Source organism: Euprymna scolopes, chromosome 45 (assembly GCF_053919585.1).
Source record: "Euprymna scolopes isolate OS-2025 chromosome 45, ASM5391958v1, whole genome shotgun sequence".
NCBI classification, from domain to species: domain Eukaryota; kingdom Metazoa; phylum Mollusca; class Cephalopoda; order Sepiida; family Sepiolidae; genus Euprymna; species Euprymna scolopes.
The window spans coordinates 69,911,110-69,936,109 of NC_136526.1; the positions used below are offsets into that span (position 1 = coordinate 69,911,110).

Genomic DNA, 25,000 nt, shown 5'->3' on the forward strand with positions numbered 1-25,000 from the left:
TTCTGGCATTAAGAGACGTCAACAATGAAGGGGTGTGATTTTGTTGCTAAGTGAGTTTATTGGGGATATACTCGTCGAGGGGGCACAAGTGTAACTAGTTCATCAGAGCACATATCATTAAAATACTTATAAAACAAGCACAGGTGCAATATTGCGGCGATGGGACAGGGGTTGGAGCTTAGTTGACAAAGTGGGACCTATTAGATTGGAGACCCCTTTTTGGACCCTATCTAAGAGACTAGAGATAGATACACAAGCCCAGATGTGACAACAATACTCAATGCATGGGTGAATAATAGCTTAGTTGTGAGTAGTTTTCTAGCACGATAGAGGGAACCCACCTTCTTTGCAGCAGCTTTTGCAATGTCCTCAATGTATTTGTTTCAGTTCATATACTGACGTGCAGAAGTTCAAGTGTAACGTGCACCGACATCTTGCTGCCCAAATCCCGAAATAGTACCCCAGTAGTTGTTGGCCCTGATAGTAGCCCCCCCCCTACACCAAAGTGGCAATTTGCCTTGTTTGGGGTGAAAATGTAATTAAAAAAAAATGTAATTTGAAAAAAATGTTAAGGCGAGGATTTTGAAGGAAGAATTCTTACTTTCTCTCTTACAGTTTCCCTCTCTCTCCCTCGCTTTCTCCCCCCTCCCTCTCTCTCTCCTCTCTTTCTGTTTCTGATTATTTCCTTTTTTTTCTTTCTTTTTGTCTTTCTCTTCTCTTTCCTCTTCTCTGTGTATTTCTCTCTGTATATCTCTAATCCCACCTTCCCCTCACATTTCTCTCTGTCTCTCTCTCTCTCTCCATATTTTCTCACTCTCTTTATACCTCTTATTCTTCAACTAGTCTGGGTGCCTGACGTTGCCTTCATGTTTGAAGGGGTGTGTTGAGAAAAAGAAAAATGGTAGTCAGCAGGCAGGCTTGAACCCGTACCGCGAAGGAGGAAAAGTAAGCGATAAAAAAAACGTGACGCGTTAGCTATTACTCACATCGAGAAACCGGAAGTGCCGTAGATTTAAATTAAGGCTAGACAATCGAAAAGAAGCGAAAAAAGCGACCCCTCTCTATAGAACAGTGCCTGGTTGAGGGTGAAGGAATTAATGTTTTTAGCCAATTTTTCGATATTTGTCTTCCGAAGGGTTGAGCGTTAAAATGATACCAATCTCGTGAAAATCCGTTGCCTCTGTCGACAGTTTTTGGGATACATACATATGTAACATACATACATACATACATACATGATGATTGCAACGTCTTGTCAGACGAGTGCCACTCCCTCAGACATTTAAAATCCATGAGCCTAAATGTCTGAGGGAGTATCTATACAAATATGATGTTACAGAGTCTTAACTTTGTACGACAGCTAAGTCTCTCTCTCGGTTCAAAATGTTGAGATCCAGCAACAAGCAAGAGCAAGATAGCCAGCAACAAATTAAACTGCAGACCAGCTTAATGCGAATACTGTTCTTCCGCTTTATGGTTTTTTAAATCAGAGATTTGCTTCTCCTAGAAAGGTTGCCTTCACCACGGCTTACGGGAGCCCTCTCTACCCCAATACACATATACACACACACAAATATACATGGTGCTAGTTGGCCGTTGACTCAGAAAAAGAGTTCATTCGCCCTTTGGAAGGTCTTATTTTTAATCCTTCAGGGAGACTAGCCGCCCTCCTCACCAAACAAGTCTGGTGGGGGAACCAGTTTAGTCGCCGGTGACCCGACCATGAGGCAGGTAGTACTGGGTTACATAGTACCAGTAGCATATGACATTACCTGACATACATACATACGTACATGCATACATACATACGTACATACATACATACATACATACATACATACATACATACATGCGTTTAAACAGACAGGTGAGATTTATGTTATAGATTGTTTTCCATATCTTCCTCCACGTCTCTCCAGACTTATCTCTCTAATTCTCTCTCTTTCCTCCCTCTCTCTCTCTCTCTCTCTCTCTTTCTAATCCACCTGCCTGCTATTTTCTTCTTACCCCGTCTCTCTCTGTCCATATGTTACAGGAAAAAGGGCTGTCTCCTTTTCCTGCAAATAAGAAAAACATTAGATAAGTGGAAAATGAGATTAGGATAAGCCGAGATTCGAACTTTGTAAGCAAGGTTCAGAAATAGATTTAGAATTGGAATGCTAGAATTTAGCTATTGTTAAATTCCATATAAAATAGTTATTGTTTGTATATTGTTTATATTGTTTGTATTGTTTATATTGTTTGTATTGTTTGTATTGTAAAAAGAATTAATTGTTCATTTTTTATGAAAACTTAATTAAAAAGGTTAGCTAAAAAAGAATGAACGATACTAATTAAAAATATTTTGTAAAAAATATGTTAGTTGAGAATTTTTGTTTGCAGAAGTGTGTTTTGGAAACAGTGCTCAGCCACGTGAGTTGGTCACGTTTTGGAACCACACATCTGACGTCATAGCAAAAAGGGAATTTCTCAGTATAGAAGCTAGTTTTAGTCAGATCAAGGCAGTCTAGCAGTCAGGTTCGAGCAGTCAGCAAAGGCAGTCGGAAAGAGTTGACATGATCAGAGGAGGGTCCCTTTAGAAGCGAAGGGAGAACATTTAACCATGTAGAAACGAATTTGAATTCCTGACGTCATCATCATTTCGACCAGTCAAATGAAATAAAGAATATCATCGATTTTTTGTAACTGTGTGTCTTCGTGTCGTCATTCAACAATTGAAGTTAACATGTTAATCATCTTAATATGAACTTTGTATAACCCCATTCCAAGTAATATATCCCCCTTCTCCATCATAAATAATGATTCCCCCCCCTCAGTGTAAAAGAACAGTAATACACATTCATTCAATAATGATTTCATTCTCACTCTGTTATAAATGTTTCCCTCAGCATTATCATCATCGTTATCGTGTTAAGAGTCCTCCGCTAAACATGTCTACCAATATGAAACTCCGTACTACACAACACATACGTAACTTACATTTATCTTTCTCTCTTCATCTTTTTTACTTCCCTTCCCTTCTTAATGCTCAATCTCTCCCAATAACTGCCGAGTATCAACGCGATCGTTGTAGGTTCAATCTCCGACTAGGGATAGATGCTGGTCTAGCTGCACTGATGAGTTGTGATACAACAAAACAGCACTATATGTAGACAACTACATATTAAGCCCTTCTCTTTGGGTTGAGCACTGTCGTAAATGTATCCGATCCGCTGCTTAATTGGCTACTTGTAAAGAAACTAGCAGCTCGAAAGCGATGGGCGAATGTTTATTTAATGGGCATTTGATGAGACGTTTACGAGCACTAATCCATGGTCCAGTGGTTAGAACTGTCGACGATTAACGCGATGGTTGTAGATTTAATCGATAGGGAAAGGTGCTAGTCTAACCGCACTAATGAGTTGTGATATAACGAAACAGTACTTCACGTGGATTACTATATATATATATATATATATATATATATATATATATATATATATATGTTATCAAAGAGAAAATCTTTAACAAAGCAAAACTTATCAAGATAAAAAAAACACTACCAAGGATTTGGTTTGGTTTGGTTTGGTTTGGTTTGGTTTGGTTTGGTTGTGTGTTTGTTTTACGGCATATCAACCCTTTTCAGGTTATTTAATGCCGAATCCAAAAATTTAAGAAACAATTTTTAATAGAATATATTTGTTGTTTTCAAGTCGGGTTTTATTTAACCCATAGTTGGGACTCTAACAGGTACTACCACTACGGGTCAGAGTGGACCTGGGAGCAATGGCAATTAAATGGTGGCTCCACACTCCCCCAAAGCTCGCAAGCTGAGGCCTCACCACTGGATATAGTTTAAGGTCATATGCAGGACAACTACGAAGGGGGAATAAAAACAAAAATATTAAAATGAAAAATGAGTTATAAAAGTTATTTGTGAATTTATTATATCATCAGAACAGGGAAAAGTTAAGGGGAAATTTGTAAAAAAAACATATTTAGGCCATGTTATTTTGAATCTAAATGCTTCTCATCAGAAGAAGAGAAAAGCCAGAATTATACAAAATGCAAATATAGAAACAACTGGCTTAATAACATTTAGATATGAAATGAAAATGAAGAAATAGGATAAAATGAAAAATAATAATTAAAAGTTGGTACAATATATAAGGGTGGTACTATACATGTAGGTAATATTTAAATAAATATATATATATATATACATATATATACATATATATATATATATATTTAATCCAAAACTATGTTAGCAATGTATAAAATGTATTTATAATTGCATATAATAAATTAATATATAGATTTAAAAAAAATGTATATATGTAAAAATATTTTTAACCTTTATATATCTAATTTTAAATAAATAAGAATGTAAATATACTAAATACTAATCATTGTGGGGCTGATAATTAGTTAAATGGATTAATCTTATAAATACAAGACTGAAAAATTACAAAAATATGTCCATTTTAAATGTGGAAATTGATGAATCACACAGGTAAGAAATTCATTTTTATAGCATGAAGAGGTTAGTAATTGCAATTAAGAATAGTAATTTGAATCAAATGTTTGTAACATGTCTTCTTCCTAAGATTAAGGGTGGTGGTGTTTGATCAACACTGCTGGGGAGCCATGATATAATACACTGTTTTGTTTTTAAGTCCCCAAAACAGTGTTTCATGGAAAACAACTGGTGATCCCTTGAAAAATAAATTATTGGTACTATAGTAAATTCGAGAGCGAGTTGATGTAGTGATTGCAGGTGATTAAATAACTTACTGACTAGATGGTTTTCTAACGCATGATAAAAAATGAGTTTTTGTATAGTTTTAAAGGTTAAAAACTTCAAAGACTATATATATATATATATATATATATATATATATATATATATATAGGTCATATTTAAATATATATATATATGTATGTATATGTAGGTAATATTTAAATAAATATATATAGGCTGCTATAAAAAGGAGCCTATGATAATAAAAAGAAATACAAAATAGGAAAGATAGAAGAGAAGTAATGAAAGGGAGGGGGAAAGAGATAGAAGCAGTATAGAGAGGATACACAAATACATATATAAAGATAAATAAAACAATAAAAAAGAAAATAAAAAGAACAACAATGTGAAAATGAAGAAAATATAAAAATGTACAAAAAAAATTTTTTTTAAATAAGTTCCAACATAAAATGAAACGATACAAGTTTAATTACGTCTTTAATAAAGTCATACATTACTTTTATCCTCATCTCTCATTTTTGTATATATATATATATATATATATATATATATATATATATATATATATATATATATATATATGATTGCAACGTCTTGTCAGACGAGTGCAACTCACTCAGACATTTAAAATCCATGAGCCCAAATGCCTGAGGGAGTATCTATGCAAATATGATGTTACAGAGTCTTAGCTTTGTACGACAGCTAAGTCTCTCTCTCGGTTCAAAATGTTGAGATCCAGCAACAATCAAGAGCAAGATAGCCAGCAACAAATTAAACTGCAGACCAGCTTAATGCGGGTAATGGTCTTCCGCTTTATGGTTTTTTAAATCAGAGATTTGCTTCTCCTAGAAAGGTTGCCTTCACCACGGCTTACGGGAGCCCTCTCCACCCCAATACACATATACACACACACAAATATACACGGTGCTAGTTGGCCGTTGACCCAGAAAAAGAGTTCATTCGCCCTATATATATATATATATATATATATATATATATATATATATATATATATATATATATATATACTCATCCACATACAGTACTGTTTCGCAGCTCATCATCAGTGCGGCTAGACAGGCAACTGCCTCAAGCCAGGATCGAAACCCGATCGACCAAAGGCTTCTCACCATTGCGCTATACGGCTGCTGCTGTGTGGGCAATGAATTAACGATGTTTTAACATCGTCCAAATGCCTCCGCTCGATTGGGTTACATAAAGAGCGTCGCTTCACTTCCCAATATGCTCAACCCAAGAATATGTATATATATATATGCTATCCTTACATCATCAACGCTCTGATCCCCATCTGGCATCAATTATGATGGATGGCTCTCGTCTGGGTGAGGCCCCGTGTTTTGACAAGCTTCTGGGTTTGACTTTTACTCCTGATCTGAAATGGAACACGTACATCAAGTCTGTTGCCAAGGTCGCTGGAAAGATGGTGGGATCCTTCTACCGCTCCAGAAGATATCTCACTACGGATGCAATTCTCTATCTATATAAAAGCCAAGTACGTCCAAGGATGGAATACTGTTGCCATATCTGGGCAGGAGCTGCTAAAAACAGCCTATCCTGCCTTGACAGAGTACAAAATAGACTTCGTGGCTTAGTGGGGGATGCCCTTTTCTCTACCCTGCAACCTCTCTCCCACAGAAGAGACGTTGCGAGCCTGTCCTTGTTTTATCGTTATTTCCATGGCAGATGCTCGTCTGAACTCCAATCTCTGGTCCCCCCTCGCCAATCTTTCACGAAAAACACCCGTCTAGCTGAATCCACTGTGAAAAATTTCCCCCACTCTATATCTGTGCCTAAATCAAAACGCAGATTCCATGAACAAAGCTTCTTTCTTAGAACTGCACGCCTGTGGAACTCTGTTCCGTCTGCCTGCTTCCCTCCGGACTACAACTTGGATGTCTTCAAGTCCAATGTTAACAAATTCCTAATGAACCGCCCCCTTAAGTAAACATTTCAGCAAATCTCCTCACTAACGTAATGTACTTGCAATAACCCTTATCCCTGAGTGGCTTCCGGGCCTTGATAAGTGGTGATCACTGTGTAAAATATATATATATATATATATATATATATATATATATATATATATATATAAATCCGACCGTCTGTGTGTGTGTGTCTTGTCACGAATAGGCTCCTATATGGGTGACTATTTTTTTTTAATTATTTATTTTAATATTAAACATTTCAAAATGGGATAAATTTCGAATATATATGTGTGTGTGTGTGTGTGTATGTATATAAATATATTTAATATTAAAATAATTAATTTAAAAAAAAGTCCGCGCAACTAACTTGTAACAAGCTACCACGTGACTATGAATATATATATATATGTATATATACATATATATATATATATATATATATATATATATATATATATATATATATCATTTAAAAAAACAATTTCTACATTTATTTCTGCAATATGCCTGAGGATGATAGAAGCACTTCTGTCGTGATTATGGATCCAACTTATACAATTTTGAGAAGAACACAAAAAGGACTATTCGGAGATTGGAGAAGATAAAAAGGAAAATTGTAAAACAGAATAACTCCGTGCTATTCAATAATATGTGTCTAGATGAGAAAATGCTGCCTAAATATACACAATATATATATATATATATATATATATATATATATATATATATATATATATATATTTGTTTACAGAAAGTTTTAGATAAGTCATTGGTACCGTCAGTTTCATCCCGATGATTAGGGGCCGTTTTAGATACCCATATCAAGCTCTCTTCAGCCAATACTCATCTAGGAGATGAGCTTGATATGGGTACTTAAAATGGTTCCTAAATATCGGATTTGAAACCGAAGGTACCAATGACTTATTTAATACTTTCTGTAAACAAAATATAAATAATATGGTCTTATTTTCGGATTTTCCTTATAAATGATCTTCTGCTCGATTTCTTTTTTCCAAAAAATACTATTTAGAAACACACACACACACACACACGTATATATATATATATATATATATATATATATATATAAGTGAAGGTGTCTGTGTGTCTGTCTGTGTGTCTCTGTGTGTGTGAGTACATTTCCCTCCGCAATAAGTCTGTCAATTTTTAGTCTACACACTCAAAATTTAATATACCGGGTACTAAGATTTGGGAAAATCTTTGTGATCGGTTTGCGGTCAGAAATATGGCTGTTAAGGGGTAAAAGTTCAACGATTTGACCTTTGAGAACTCTACCAAAATCCTTTTCCAATTTTGAGTCTAAACACTTGAAATTTTAGATATAGGTTTCTTGGACATGGATCTAACTTGATAACTTGATTTGGGCCCAAAACAATAAATGTTAAGGGGTCATAATAGGGGTCAAAGTTAAAAAAATTGACCGCTTTTTTTCTTTTTTGCTCAACATACACTTCCAAACACCCGAGCAACGCCGGGCTTAAATGCGAGTATATATATATATATAATCAATATTATATTCATATATATATATATATATATATATATATATATATATATATATATATGTTTTATTTTTTATTACCGTCTCATCCATTTATTATTTATTTAAAAATAAAAATAAAACTTAGATAAAAACACATATGAACCATACTTAAAAGATAACGCTACTCCAAGTTACGTAAACCCTAAGTCCAACCACCCACCATCAATTATAAAACATATGCCTAACTCGATCGTAAGTAGACTCAGTAATAACTCAAGCGATGAAAATGCATTTAACAGGTCATCCAATATTTACGAAACAGCCCTAAAAAATAGTGGATACAAAAATATCAATATCAAATATAAGCAACAAAACACCAACAACTATAATAAAATTAAAAACAGAAGAAAAAGAACTATAATGTGGTATACGGCCCCATGCAATCAAATGTTAAAAACAAAACTCAGCAAGAAATTTCTAGATCTTATTGAAAAACACTTTCCTGCAACCAACCCCTTACACAAAACCTTCAATAAAAATACCTTGAAGTTATCTTACAGTTGTTGCGAAAATTTAGAGATGATAATTAAGGCACATAATAACAAAATGCTAAATGAAAACAATGTAAACAACAACAAAATAAACAATAAAAAAGTAGACACCATGACAGACACTAGCAGAAATAATAATAATAATAATAATAATAATAATAATAATAATAATAATAATAATAATAACAAACCAACCCCGGACAAGAACAACCATACCATAAATAAAAAATACTAATAACGAACAAGATAAATGCAATTGTAGACACCGCACACTTTGCCCAGTCCAAAATAAATGTCTAACAAAAAGCGTAGTTTATCAAGCAACAATATTTTCGAAAGAAAACCCGAATAACAAGAAATATTACATAGGCATGACTTCCTTAGATTTCAAAACCCGATACTATGACCACAAAAGCACATTCAAAAATAAAAAAACACCGTATAAAAACAACACTAGCGAATAAATACTGAGAACTCAAAGAAAGCGGACATTCGCCGGTAGTCGAATGGAAAATAATGAGACAAGCTACCACATGCAGACATTTAGACGACCCATGTAAATTATGCCTCCATGAAAAATTTTCTATCCTGTACTTTAAAGAACCTCAAAATCTATTAAACTGTAGGCGGGAAATAGCAAACAACTGTGTTCACAAAATAAAACTTACTCTAGGATAGCGATACAAAATAGCTCTAAAACTAACAATAACAATAGAAAACAAACAAATAAATTAATTAAATAAACATGAATATACCTAAACGATCACACACATATATGTATATATATATATATGTATATATGTATATATATGTGCATCATTGTGTACACATAGGTATATTTATATGTATAAAAAAAAGGAGAACGGCCACCTAAAACCACTAACCTAGTTCTAAAACAGATCCTTTGTTTGATAAAATGCATGCCCATTGACTGATAGGAAGGGGCGCGGTGGAGACTAGAAAGCTGATTGGCCAACTAGAAATCCTCAACATATATAAAAACAAGAAGCAACGACAGAATTCGCGCATAAGCCTGACGAATCCTATAGTTGGATGAAACGCAGAATATTCAGTGTAGCTTAATCGCCATATATATTTTATAAATTACTAACTAGCTCTACCTACGTATTGAGCACTTTTGAAGTAAATACTTAAAGTTTACGCATAAATCTATACTTTCGTATATTAAATTTATGTGAATAAATGAAGTAGTTATATATATATATATATATATATATATATATATATATATATATATATATATTTCTTAAAGGGGCTGTCTCATATATATATATATATATATATATATATATATATATATATATATATATATATATATATATACACGAATGGTGTTATATCTCACGTCATAATTAAGAAGATCGCGTTCGACACAAAAACAGAAATGTACGTTAATATTGTTGCTCTTGTTGCCAACATTCAGGTATGCGACACGATAAGCTACGAGGAACGAACTCACGTACACACGTGCTTTAAAGCTCTCTCTCTCTCTCTCTCTCTCTCTCTCTCTCTCTCTCTCTCTCTCTCTCCCCCCCCCCCCCCTTTCGATTTTGTTTGGTTTGTCCTCTGGTCATTTGTGGCACTTTTTGCGCAGTCACGCGGGGATGCTATACTCCCAAGAGATATTCGCTCGCTTATAAACTATCGAAAATGGCTTAAATAACACGCGACACTTGAACCCACGCAACGCATACGTATACGCGTCCCTTAACGACATCTAATACGGTTATCACATTTCACTACAGGATAAAACTAATTCCAAGAAGGCTAGTCATCTATATACTTTTTATTCTTATGGTGGTTGGTGAGTTTGTCTGTCCGCACGCAAACATAACCATTAGATTTCTTCACAAATACGGAATAACAAGAATACACGTTAATAAGAGAATAATTTTTACAATGTCAATACCCGAGTTGGGGGAGCAGACCCCCCCCCCTTACTCCCCTCCTCCTCCCCTTCTCTCCACATTAAAAAACGGCTTTGTGTCTAATTTGCTCCGTGGAGAAGCAAATAAATAACCAATACTCAAGTTCGAATCTAGCATAAGTTTTTTTTTTTTTTAAATTGGATGCGTGTTTTAGAAATTTACTAGCCCGGCGATGCCCGGTCGTAAAATACGCTTAAATATGCTATTTTTTTAATTTACGCTTCTTTCCTATTTATTATTATTATTATTATTATTATTATTATTATTATTATTATTATTATTATTATTATTATAGAGTCAATTATTCATATTATATTGTATCAACTATACAGCCATGATTTCAAAAACAAAAAAAAATATTATTCGAATGCCATCAGCTAGAATCGAAACCAAAACCAAAATATAACAAAAAATAGTTTCATAATTGAAACTATGTCTACAAGTTAAGTAAGTTCATTTGTACTTAATATGGTTAGACTGGTTTCCATGACAACAATGTTTTTGATAGACAAGATGCAAACAAGGGTGGTTGGACGGTCGACAGAGTTTTATAATTATATAGATAACAATTGCTGCAGTTCATCAGTTCGGTCCTCGTGATGAAGAAATCCTTCTAGATGGAGACGATATTAAATTTGGTCCTAACCCTAGCCCTAACCCTAACTAACCACGTTTAGTGTACCTTGTGGGGGGGCCTCTAAATGGGGACATCTCTATCTATTTGCCCAGCTATCCATCTAGCTATCAACTATTAGGTTGTGGAAAAGGTTCTTGCGGAATTTTTAATTTTCATATCAAATGATGTTTTGTTTTTTTTTTGTTTTTTTACATGGGGGTCACCACTTATCAAGGCCCGAAGGCCAGTCAGGCATAAGGGTTATTGTGTGTACAGTAATCAATGAGATAGTATTGTAGTAATCATTAGTATTGGGGGTTTTGATAGAGTGTCTTACTTAAGGGAGCGGTTTGTCAGGAGTTTGTTTATGTTGGACTTGAAGACGTCCAAGTTGTAGTCAGGTGGGAAACAGACAAGCGGCAGAGTTCCACTGGCGTGCAGTTCTAAGAAAGAAGCTTTGCTCATGGAATCTACGTTTGGATTTCGGCACAGATAAAGAATGGGGAAAATTATTGACAGTAGTTCAGCCAGACGGGTGTTTCTCGTGAAAGATTGGCGAGGGGGGACGAGGGATTGGAGCTCAGATGAGCACTTGCCATGGAAATAACGATAAAACAAAGACAGGCTAGCAACGTCTCTTCTGTGGGAGAGAGGTTGCAGGGAAGAGAAAAGGGCACCCCCCACTAAACCACGAAGTCTATTTTGTACTCTGTCAAGGCAGGATAGGCTGTTTTTAGTAGCGCCTGCCCAGATATGGCAGCAGTGCTCCATTCTTGGACGTCCTTGACTTTTATACAGATAGAGAATTGTATTAGTAGTGAGATATCTTCTGGAGCGGTAGAAGGATCCCACCATTTTCCCAGCGTCCCTGGCAACAGACTTTATGTACGTGTTCCATTTCAGATCAGGAGTAAAGGTCAAACCCAGAAGCTTGTCAAATATTGGAGCCTCCCAAAGACGAGAGCCATCCATTTCAATTGATGCCAGATGGAGATCAGAGCGTTTATGATGTAAAGATAGAAGCTTGGTTTTGGATGCATTAAAAGTGACCAGCCACCTCTTCCCCCATTATACCATGCGCTCAAGATCAGAGGAGAGATAATTAGAGAGAACTTTGTCATTTACGGCCTTTGATGTGTTGCCGTAGATGGTCGTGTCATCAGCATAGATGTCAACGAATGATTTAAGTATGTTTTGGGAGATCATTGATGTAGATCAGGAAGAGAGTTGGGCCCAGGATGGACCCCTGGGGGACTCCAGCATTAATACTGTGGGCCTCTGATTTCTGCCCACCAACCTCTACTCTTATGAGCCTATCAGAGAGAAATGATTTAATGATTGAGAAAACATTTCCAGTGATACTGTAGCTGGAAATCTTGTGAAGTAGGCCCTTATGCCATACCTTATCGAAGGCCTTCGATATGTCAAGAGCAATTGCCCTGGAAAGGAAACCTTTGTCAAGATATTCACTAATCCTGTGAGATATAACCGTTAGCACATCTGCTGTAGATCTTGCAGAGCGGAAACCATATTGCATGTCACTAAGAAGGTTGTTTCTGTTGAGGTGGTTGATTACTTCTTTATTTAATATGGATTCCAACAACTTACTCATGACACACAGGAGACTTATTGGTCTGTACTGAGAGGGAGATGACTTTTCACCTGAATTCTTAAATACAGAGCATACTGATGAGGTTTTCCAGGGTGGTGGAAAGCACTTCTCCTTAAGGCAACGCTTAAACAGTTTTGTAAGTATGGGGGCAAGTTCTGGTTGGAGCTTTCTCAGCACTATTTGATTTATTTTTTAAATAACTTTTCGTTATAATACCTTTGTTTACGTACCATTTTAAAGAGCGTTACCCTTTTATGTAATCGTTTAAATTACAATCATTTTAAAACACTTATAGAATAAGACGAATAATGAAATACCAGACAAAAAAGATTAATGGTAAACTAGAACAATAAGGAATGACTAGTATATCAGTATAACATATTGGAACACAAATATATGAGACCATATATATTGGATATTAGAATAAGAAATTTTGGAATACAAATATGATGTAATTACAAGATAATTATATACTCGAAAACCAGAATAATGAATTAACAGAATTATGTAATTATATTATACAAAAATAACAAAATGGAATACGATTATAACAGGACAAATGACTAGTAAGATAAAAAAAAAATTAATTTAATTTTCTATTTTTATTACCTTTAGCAAATCAGGTGCAAACCTTTTATAATATTTGCAATATTTTTCCTCCGAGGAGTTGTATAAACATCGAAAACTCATGGGTTAAAGAAATATATTTTACTATACTGTATTCTTTGTCTTTTTTTTTTTTTTTTTTTTTTTTACACAGTGATTACCACTTATCAAGGCCCGGAAGCCACTCAGGGATAAGGGTTATTGCAAGTACATTACGTTAGTGTGGAGATTTTATGGAGTGTTTACTTAAGGGGGCGGTTCATTAGGAATTTGTTAACATTAGACTTGAAGACATCCAAGTTGTAGTCCGGAGGGAAGCAGGCAGTCTTGCATGCAATAAAATTTCTATATTTGAAATTTAACTTTTTCAAATCACAAATTTTAAATTCCTAAATTATGATATATATGTGTGTGTGTGTGTGTGTGTGTGTGTGTGTGTGTGTGTGTGTGTGTGCGTGCGTGTGTGTGTGAAATAAAAAATTCAAACAGGGTGTAACTAAATTAAAATAAAAACACATTGGCAACTTCTGAAATTTTAATCATACCATATTCCTGTTATTTTCTTTTAAAGTTGACGAGTTCCTTTTCTTCTGAGATAGGAATGGCGAAATAACTTCAAAAATTGACATAATAACTACATGAAGTTTCCAGCGCTACGAAACAGTTGCTGTCAAGTATTGAACATTCTAACATGCTAAAAGAAATAAGCAGTAAAATGAACAACAAGGAGCAATTAAGCGCGGTTGGACGGCCCACGGAGTAAACCATATCTATAATATAAAGCTGTGTGTGTGTGTGTGTGTGTGTGTGGTCACGAGTAGGCTCCTATATGGTTGACTATTTTAAAAAACTGATTACATATAATGATAGAAGATGTATCGAGACACAGGAATGGGTATGTTTGATCTGGCAGAACGGTGGTTCATTAAAATTGTGGGGTCTGCGTTCGCGCCTGCTCCACTAAGTATGGAAATAAAAAATTTAAAAATTAAAATAAAATAACGTTTACAGGTGTTTTTGATATAGATGTATACAAGAATACTTTGATAAGTATGTTTTAACTTAAATAGGGATGGTATAATAAATTTGTGGGGTCTGCGTTTGCGCCTGACCTCCATAGAATGGAAATAGGCACAAACTTTAATAAAGACTTTTCATATCTATCTGCGTAAGTATACTTTGATAATTATGTTTCAGTTTGAAGAAATATAGTATAATAAAATTATGGGGTGTTCGTTCGCGCCTGACTTCTATAGAATGGAAATATGTCACAAAGTTTAACAAGGTTTTTTAATATAGATCCACAGAATATTGTGATAAGTGTTTCAGTGTGAACAGGTATAGTATAATAAATTATGGGGTTTATCTATTTTATTTGTACTTTCATCATATTTTGCTTTGGTTTTGATATCCCCAAAGCTATCTCTTTACAACCCTTCCTTTTCATAACCTATCATACTTTCATAAATCAGAGTCCATTTTCTGTAGACTGTTTTTGAACCCAGTCAACGCCGGGTACTTTTGCAAGTATATATATATATATATATATATATATATATATATATATATATATATATATATATATATATATATATATATATATATATGGATTTATTTTTGTGTATTGATATTCATATTCAAACACCTTTTTTCTATTTATTTAAAAAGTTAAAAAGAAAATAAAGCTTTGTTATACATGGATCGTGGAATTGCATTCACCTGCAAAAGATCTAGTTAATTTGCATATTCTTTTAAAAATTCATTTAAAAAATTCCCTAATGTTTTTTTTTTTCGGTTTTATTATGGGACGATCATCTTTAGTAAACTACTAGACTACCCGTGACCCGTTGGGCCAGTATGTTATATTAGCTATGGAATTAATATATTAGCGTGACACTTGTGACGTAAAGAAAATAGTTTTGTGACATAACAAACATTTCTATGAAAGTATATTAAAAATGAAAAAAGAATATAGATAGATTTCTATGAGTCGTTCTGTTTATAATTGTTTATCTAAAAAAAACTTGCAGCCATTGAATTATAAGTGGTTTGCCATACTCATAGGTAAATCTGCACTATTCAAATTTTTATATAACGTTTAATTTAAACACAAAAAAACAATTAGGACGCTGAAAACGTACACAGTAAAACAATAAGTTGTAAAATGCTCTTATGGTTGTCAAAGGTTAAAATAGATTTATTTGTAAGAAAATTGCGTTAAAATAACTTAAACGTAATACGGAAACGAACGATGTAAAAAAATGCAGAAAGTATTAACAATTATTTAGATAATTTAAACGCGAAAAATAAAACAATTGGGACGCTGAAAACGTACACAGTAAAACAATACGTTGTCAATGGGTCAAACTTGATTTATTTGTAAGAAAATTGCGACAGTATACTTGTAATACAGAATAGTTGCAAAACATCCTCATCCTTCCCATGTTAAATAATAATTTGGAAATAATAACATTAATATTTCAGTGCGCAGGTCAAAATCTGGAAAAGAAGCGATTTGTGTTTATTTGTTTACGTTGTTATGGGTTAATGTTTATGCACGCATGCGCAACCGGATGTCGTAAACCAGAAAGTGGGTTACATCACTCGCTACAACGTCATTTGAGTTTTATAATTATATCGATAGATTACGTGTAATTATATTCATGCAGATATTCTACATGATTTATACTTGTGTAATGTTTGTGTAAAAATATATTAAGTTGGTACAGAAACATTTTCCCACATATTTTATTTATATATGATTTCAGAATTAATTCATTGATAAATATAGACATGTTATGTCTCATTTTGCAGCGCTTTTTTCACTCTATTGAATCGTGTTATTCGTTACCGTTCTCAATCTCTTCATTCATTTTTTTTTTCTTTTTGCAGGCTTTTCAACAGCATGGACAAAATTCAAATCTACACGATTTTCTTGTTCCAGTTCAAACTAGGCCGAAAAACTGCTGAGAGAGCGCATAATATCAATCGTGCGCATGGCTCAGGAAACACTAACAAACGTGTGACACGAAGGTGGTTCAAGAAATTTCTCAATGGTGACGGGAGCCTCGAAGATGAAGACGGTCACGGCCAGCCGACTGTGGTTGATAACGAACACTTGAAAGCCATAATTGAAGCCGATATTCGCAAAACCACACGAGAAGTTGCTGTTGAACTCGAGGTCGACCACTCAACAATCGTTCGCCATTAAAAAGTTGGACAAGTGGGTACCGCATGAATTGAACGATGATAAAAAAGATCGCAACCAAAACGAGTGTAACGTGTCACGAGAATATTCATCCATCACAGCTTCTTGAATCTGGGCGAAACGATTACGGCAGAGAAGTATTGTCGACAAAATGACAAAATGCACCAGAAGCTCCAACGTATATGCCCGAGATTGGCCAATATGAAGGGACCAATTCTTCTCTATTACAACGCTCGCCTGTATGTTGCTTAACTGACCTTGCAGAAGTTGAACGAATTGGGCTACGCGACTCTTGCCTCATCCGCCATATTTATCGGATCTCTCGCCAACAGTTTATCAATTTTTCAAGTATCTTGCCAACTTTCTGGGGAAAAAATGCTTCAAAAGCCGAGATGATGCTGAATCGGCATTCAATTATTTCATCGCTTCCAAAACTCCCGATTTCTATGCTAATGGGATGAATAAACTTCTTACGAGTTAGCAAAAATGTGTCGATTCTAATCGTTCATATTTCGGTTAATAAAGTTTATTATGAAAGGAGATATGATCTTTTAAATTTGAACGTCCAAAAACGACATTAATTTGCACACACCTAATAGTAAACACAAACCTCTTTCTCTCTCTCTCTCTCTCTCTCTCTCTCTATATATATATATATATATATATATATATATATATATATATACTAGCATTTCAGCGTGGCGTTGCCCGGGTGTACGTTGAGCAAAAATAAACGGTCAATTTTTTTAGTTTGACCCCTGTTATGACCCCTTAACATTTATTGTTTTGGGCTCATATCGAGTTAGATCCATGTCCAAGGAACCTATATCTAAAGTTTCAAGTGTTTAGACCCAAAATTGGCGGAGGAGTTTGGTAGAGTTCTCAAAGGTCAAATCGTTGAACTTTGACCCGTTAACAGCCAAATTTCTAGCCGAAAATGGGTTACAAAGATTTTCCCAAATCTCAATACCCGGTATATCAAATTTCGAGTCTGTAGACTAAAAATTGACAGAGTTATTGCGTTGGAAAATGTACACACACATACACACACGCACACACACACACGTTCACTTTCATATATATAATAAACTAGCATTGGTGCTCGGCGTTGCCCGGGTGTTTGGAGGTGTATGCTGAGCAAAAAAAAAAAACGGGGAATTTTTTTTAAATTTGACGCCTATTATGACCCCTTAATATTTATTGTTTACGGCTCAAATAAAGTTATTAAGTTGAATCCATGTCCAAGGAACCAATATCTAAAATTTCAAGTGTTTAGACCTAAAATTGTCGGAGGAGTTTGGTAGAGTTCTCAAAGGTCAAATCGTTGAACTTTGACCCCTTAACAGGAAAATTTCTGGCCGAAAACCGATCACATCGATTTTCCCAAATCTCAGTAATCTGTATATCAAATTTCGAGTGTGTAGACTAAAAATTGACAGAGTTATTTCGTAGGAAAATGTACACAGACACACACACATACACACACAGACAGCCACGTTCACTTTTATAGATATACTAGCATGGGCGCCCGGCGTTGCCCGGGTGTTTGGATGTGTATGTTTAGCAAAAAAAAAGTGGTAGTAGGAAGGCAGGCTCGAACCCGTACCGCAAAGGAGGAAAAGAAGGGGGTAAACCGGAAGTGAGATTTTTTAGAATTAAGCCTAGACAATCTAAAGGAGAGGATAACTTTAAAAAATATCGGCGAAAAAAGTACATCCCTCCCCCCTGTAGAAAAGTGCCTAGTTGAAGTGGAAGATATTAATGTTTTTAGCCAATTTTTCGATATTTGTCGTATGAAAGGTCGAACTTTAAAACGATACTGATCTTGGTAAAATCCGTCGCCTCTATTGAAAGTTTAAGGCAGACATGCAAACAAACATACATACATTTATATATTGGTAACTAAAAATTCTCGACCCAAACTGATGAAAAAGCTTGCTCTATCTCTGAATACCCTTTATATAAAATTTCAAATATTTAGACCAGAAATTGTCTGAGTAATTTGGAAGAGACCGCAGAGGTCAATTTGTTTTTAACTTTGGCCCTTATTATTACCCCTTAAAATTTATTGTTTTGGGCTCATATCAAGTTATTAAGTTAGATCTATGTCCAAGGAACCTATATCTAAAATTTCAAGTGCGTAGATTCAAAATTGTCGGAGGACTTTGGTAGAGTTCTCAAGGGACAAATCGTTGAACTTTGACCGCTTAATCGCCAAATTTCTGGCTAAAAACCGATCACATAGATTTTCTCAAATCTCAGTACTATGTATATCAAATTTCGAGTCTGTAGACTAAAAATTGACAGAGTTATTGCGTAGGGAAATGTACACAGATCCGTTCATTTATATATATATATATATATATATATATATATATATATATACTCCTATGAATTCACTTTTCCTTTGTGTGTATTGATATTCATATTAAAAACCCTATTTCTATTTATTTAAAAAGAAAATACAATTTTCTTATATGTGGCTTGTGGAATTGCATTCACTAGCAAAATATCTAGCTAATTTGCATATTCTATTAAACAATCATTTTAATTAATTCCCGATTAGTTTATTCGGTTTTCTTATGGGATGATCATCTTTCGTCAACTATTACGTGTAATTATATTCATGCAGATACTCTAATTGATTTATACTTGCATTATATTTGCGTAAAATGTTTATAGGAAACACAAAATTATTTCCATATATATTTATGTATACGTATATATTTTTGTTTAATAAATTTTGTCTACCAAACTCCTCCTAGAGTTTTTGGTCTACAGACATGAAACTTCATATATAAGGTATTTGAATCCATGCAAAACTTTATATTTGAGTTTTAGCCCGGAAAAATCGGTGCAAAAGTGTGAAAATTAAAAAAAAATGAAATTTGCCAGATGAAGGTCCAACGCCGCCAGTACGAATGCATAACGTTGGTTCATGTTTTAATTTTTAGCCTTGCAGTAAACATGTTTTCATAGCCCAGTCATTTACGACAGAGGAAAAATAAATCGTGAGCTGGACGTTTTGGTTTCCATTCTCGGTGGTGGAGCATGAGTCCTTTTTTCATACCTTTTAAATCATTACTATATATTACATCAAATCTATCTATCTATCTATCTATAAAAGTGAAAATGTCTGTCTGTCTTTTCTCTATGGTAGTTAAGGAAGACTATTATACAGAAATACATTACTTTACATATTCACACTTTTTGATATAGACATATGCACATAACCTTATGAACAGTACATAGGCCCCGAGCAAAGCCGGGCGGAACTGCTAGTCTATCTATCTATATATCTATAAAAGTGAACGTGCCTGTGTGTCTGTGTGTCTGTGTGTCCGTCTGTGTATCCGTGTATCTGTCTGTCTGTGTATATTTACCTACGCAATAACTCTGTCAATTTTAAGTCTACAGGCTCGAAATTTGATATACAGAGTACTGAGATTTGACAAAATTGATGTGATCGGTTTTCGGCCAGAAATATGGCTGTTAAGGGGTAAAAGTTCAACGATTTGTTCCTTGAGAACTCTACCAAACTCTTCCGACAATTTTGGGTCTTCACACTTGAAACTTTAGATATAGGTTCCTTGGACATGGATCTAACTTAATAGCCCAAAACAATAAATTTCAAGGCGTCATAACAGGGGTCAAATTTTAAAAAATTAACCTTTTTTTTTTTTTGCTCAGCATACACCTCCAAACACCCGGACAACGCCGGGCTGAAATGCTAGTATATATATATATATATATATATATATATATATATATATATATATATATATATATATATGAAATTGGTATATTTAGGCAGCATTTTTTCATTCAAGCAAATATTATTAAATACAACGGAGACATTTTGTCTTATAATTCTTTTTTTTTTTAATTTTTCAATTTTTCGTATTGCCTTTTTTGTTTCAAAATCAAAAATATTAATAAAGGATCCATACATGTTGCTGTTACGAGCGCTTTCGATTCGTCCACGAATCATCGTCAGGTGTTAAAAATACAGGATTGCGAAAATGAGGATTAAAAATGAAAACTAAAATATATATATTCAGTGATGAGTTAAAATAAAAGTCGATTAAGAATAAAGTCGATTAAAAATTCGAGTGTTAAAACCAGCAAGTTCGTAGACACCATGTACGAAGTCCGTCCAACACGGACTACGCAAGACATTTCAGAACGTTACTGCTTTTTTGAAATGCAATGTCATTTATATTAGGTTGAAGAGTTCTAATGTACGACGCTTCAAGAATCTTTAATTTTTTTACATTATTTTCCCGTTGTATAATTTTTGTGTTGTCAACGAGGACCTTTCTAACATTGGAGGGGGGACAGCTATGTTCTTTTTTTAAATGTTTGTAAATCGCGCTTGTGTCGTTAAGGTGCATAGTTATTCGCCGGGACAACGTTGTTGTTGTATGCCCAATGTATGTATTATTTTTGGAGTTACATTCTCCAATAGAGCATTTAAATTTATACACTACATTGGTTTGCTCCAACGTTTTTATCGCCGGTGAAGAGTTGTTTTTAACCACAAGGTTTTGTGTTCGAAATTTCCTATAATAGATAATAAATTTAATTTTAAGATTACTGTCAACAGGCGTCAAGTATCTTCGTATAATATTTTTTATTGCATTTTTTTCGATTCTGAAATTAGGCGTCATTTGATTTTGGTAAAATATATTAATGGGGTTTGCATTGCGGTGTTGGCTAACATTATTATTCTGGTTATCGGAAGATTGTAGCATTTTTTTTATTTGTTCATCAACAATGTAATTGGGGAAATGATTATTGATGAGTACTTGTTTAATGTTTTTTATTTCAATTAGCAATGCTTTTTTTGTGGAGGATATCATTTTAGCACGATTTAGTAAATTTTTTATTATGGCTATTTTGTACCTTTGTGGACACTCACTTTTAAAGTTCAGGAGGCTAGAGTTTATGCTAGTTGGTTTTTTATATACAGATGTATTACAAGTGTTATTAGACGTATCAATAAGGACATCAAGAAATGGAATTTTATTGTTATTATTTAACTCTACTGTGAATTTTAAAATTGAATTTTCTTGAAAGAGGTGCTGTAATTGGTGTATCTGTTCATTATTTTCAGCTAAAATGAGAATGTCATCCACGTAGCGTACATAAATTGGGGGTTTTATGTTGTTTTTAAATATTTTGTTCTCTAAGTCAGCCATGTAGAATTCACTTAGGGTTGGTCCGAGGACTGATCCCATTGCCACACCGTCTATTTGAGTATAAATGTTACCATTGTGGTCATAGAAGGGTACTTCTGTAGTGCAAATTAGTAACAATTTTTTTTTTTAAACTCTTTTGTCAATTTTAAGTGGGGGGAGTGATGGATTATTATAAATGTTCTTGATAATTATATCTATTGTTTCTACTACAGGTACATTTGTAAATAAACTTTTTACGTCAAGGGAAGAAATTATTTTGTTTTCAGGTTGCATTGATTTTAATATTTGTATTAGTTCGTGTGTGGACTTAACGCAATATTTACTAGGAATATATGGGCTGATAAGTTCGTTTAGTGTTTTTGTTAGGCGATAGATGGGAGTCGGAATTTGGGATATAATAGGTCGGAGAGGGAAATCGGGTTTATGTGTCTTGACTGTGCCATATAAGTAACCAGGTTTATAGTCTCCAATTATTTTAGGGAGTTGAAAATTACCAATTTGTGCATTGTTAGCTGTAATTAGTTTATTGACTTGCGTTTTAAGTGTATTAGTAGGATTCTTACTAATTTTTTTAAATTTCGTATTATCATTAATAATATTTTAAGTTTTTCATCATAATCGGATTTATTAAGAATCACGAAAATATTGGATTTATCAGCTTTTTTTATAACTATATTAGGGTGGTTACGTAGTTCTTTGGCAGCATTTTTTAAATCGGTAGTAAGTACTGAGTTGTGTTTTTTATAGAATCGGGTTTTTATATCTCTTAACCCAGGGTGAGTGGTGATTTTGTTTTCTTTTGATGAACAAATAAAAAAAATGCTACAATCTTCCGATAACCAGAATAATAATGTTAGCCAACACCGCAATGCAAACCCCATTAATATATTTTACCAAAATCAAATGACGCCTAATATCAGAATCGAAGAAAATGCAATAAAAAATATTATACGAAGATACTTGACGCCTGTTGACAGTAATCTTAAAATTAAATTTATTATCTATTATAGGAAATTTCGAACACAAAACCTTGTGGTTAAAAACAACTCTTCACCGGCGATAAAAACGTTGGAGCAAACCAATGTAGTGTATAAATTTAAATGCTCTATTGGAGAATGTAACTCCAAAAATAATACATACATTGGGCATACAACAACAACGTTGTCCCGGCGAATAACTATGCACCTTAACGACACAAGCGCGATTTACAAACATTTAAAAAAAGAACATAGCTGTCCCACCTCCAATGTTAGAAAGGTCCTTGTTGACAACACAAAAATTATACAACGGGAAAATAATGTAAAAAAATTAAAGATTCTTGAAGCGTCGTACATTAGAACTCTTCAACCTAATATAAATGACATTGCATTTCAAAAAAGCAGTAACGTTCTGAAATGTCTTGCGTAGTCCGTGTTGGACGGACTTCGTACATGGTGTCTACGAACTTGCTGGTTTTAACACTCGAATTTTTAATCGACTTTATTCTTAATCGACTTTTATTTTAACTCATCACTGAATATATATATTTTAGTTTTCATTTTTAATCCTCATTTTCGCAATCCTGTATTTTCAACACCTGACGATGATTCGTGGACGAATCGAAAGCGCTCGTAACAGCAACATGTATGGATCCTTTATTAATATTTTTGATTTTGAAACAAAAAAGACAATACGAAAAATTGAAAAATTAAAAAAAAGAATTATAAGACAAAATGTCTCCGTTGTATTTAATAATATTTGCTTGAATATATATATATATATATATATATATATATATATATATATATATTCAAGCACGTCTGATTGAACACGACAGAGGTATTCATTTATATCTTTTCCATTTGCCGAGCGGTCTATAAATACACCAAGCCTCAAAGGAAAAGAAAAAAAAAATGACAGCAATCGCTCCTGATGATAATCGGATGCACCTGTAGAAAACGCTTGAAAAGAATATACCTGAACAATAACTTCTGGGCGCCATTTTATACAAAATGCCAACTGAAATAAAAAAAAAAACAAACGCTCGGTGAATGGAAAAGATATCCAGAAAAATTGGAAAAAGAATAACTCTGTCATGTTCAATCGGACGCGCTTGAATAATGACTTGCTGCCAAAATATACAAAGACATATACATATATATATATATATATATATATATATATATATATATATATATATATTTGAATAAGGGAGTAGTCACCAACAATGTGTATTTTTTAACATTATTTTATTATTCCGTGTCTTGGTTTTCCATTGAGAATTATGTTTGGATCATTGTAATAATGTTTTTAAGTCATTGAAATCGTTTACGTACGTTTCAGACGGTCTAATGCGTCCTCGTCAGAAATTATTTTCAAATGTGTAAAAATGGCGATTTTCTTAGTTAGTCTGAAGTTTTTCCAAGGGGTGGAGGCTTGTAAGTGTTTATTATACATTGGTATGCTGAATTTTTATTGCTTTTTTTTTTTTTTTTTTTTTTACACATTTGAAAATAATTTCTGACGAAGACGCATCAGACCGTCTGAAACGTACGTAAACGATTTCAATGACTTAAAAATATTATTACAATGATCCAAACATAATTCTCAATGAAAAACCAAGACACGGAATAATAAAATAATGTTAAAAAATACACATTGTTGGTGACTACTCCCTTATTTAAATATACATCTTTCTTTCGTTGGAATTTATTAACCCATTTTATATATATATATATACATATATATATATATATATATATTTATATATATATATATATATATACATATCCTTAAAATATCTGGCCTTGATGGAGGGGGGGGGCTAACACTAGCTGCTATCGTTTCAAATTTCTGACATAATAGCAAGGGGAGACTTGATTCCAAATATTTCTCATATGTTTATCTCCCCTCTTTTAGAAATAGGGTCCGATTATGAATATCTGTAGTATAAAATAATCTTTATACATTGAAATTTACTTTATGTATGAAAACAAACAGTGGAGATATAACATATGAGAAATATTTGGAATCAAGTCTCTCCATTTCCTGTTATTACAGATCATTTGAAACTATAACAGCATG

At 33.7% G+C, this 25,000-nt stretch overlaps 1 pseudogene across 1 annotated transcript in view; it reads left to right on the forward strand.

Annotated features, from left to right (window-relative positions):
• Nucleotides 1-17,169, forward strand: part of LOC145269876 (histone-lysine N-methyltransferase SETMAR pseudogene) — an 82,641-nt pseudogene extending 65,472 nt beyond the window's left edge. Inside the window, exon 2 of the transcript XR_013865276.1 lies at nucleotides 16,421-17,169. The product of XR_013865276.1 is annotated as a histone-lysine N-methyltransferase SETMAR pseudogene (transcript). The remainder of the gene's footprint in view (nucleotides 1-16,420) is intronic.
• Nucleotides 17,170-25,000: the final 7,831 nt, after the last annotated feature.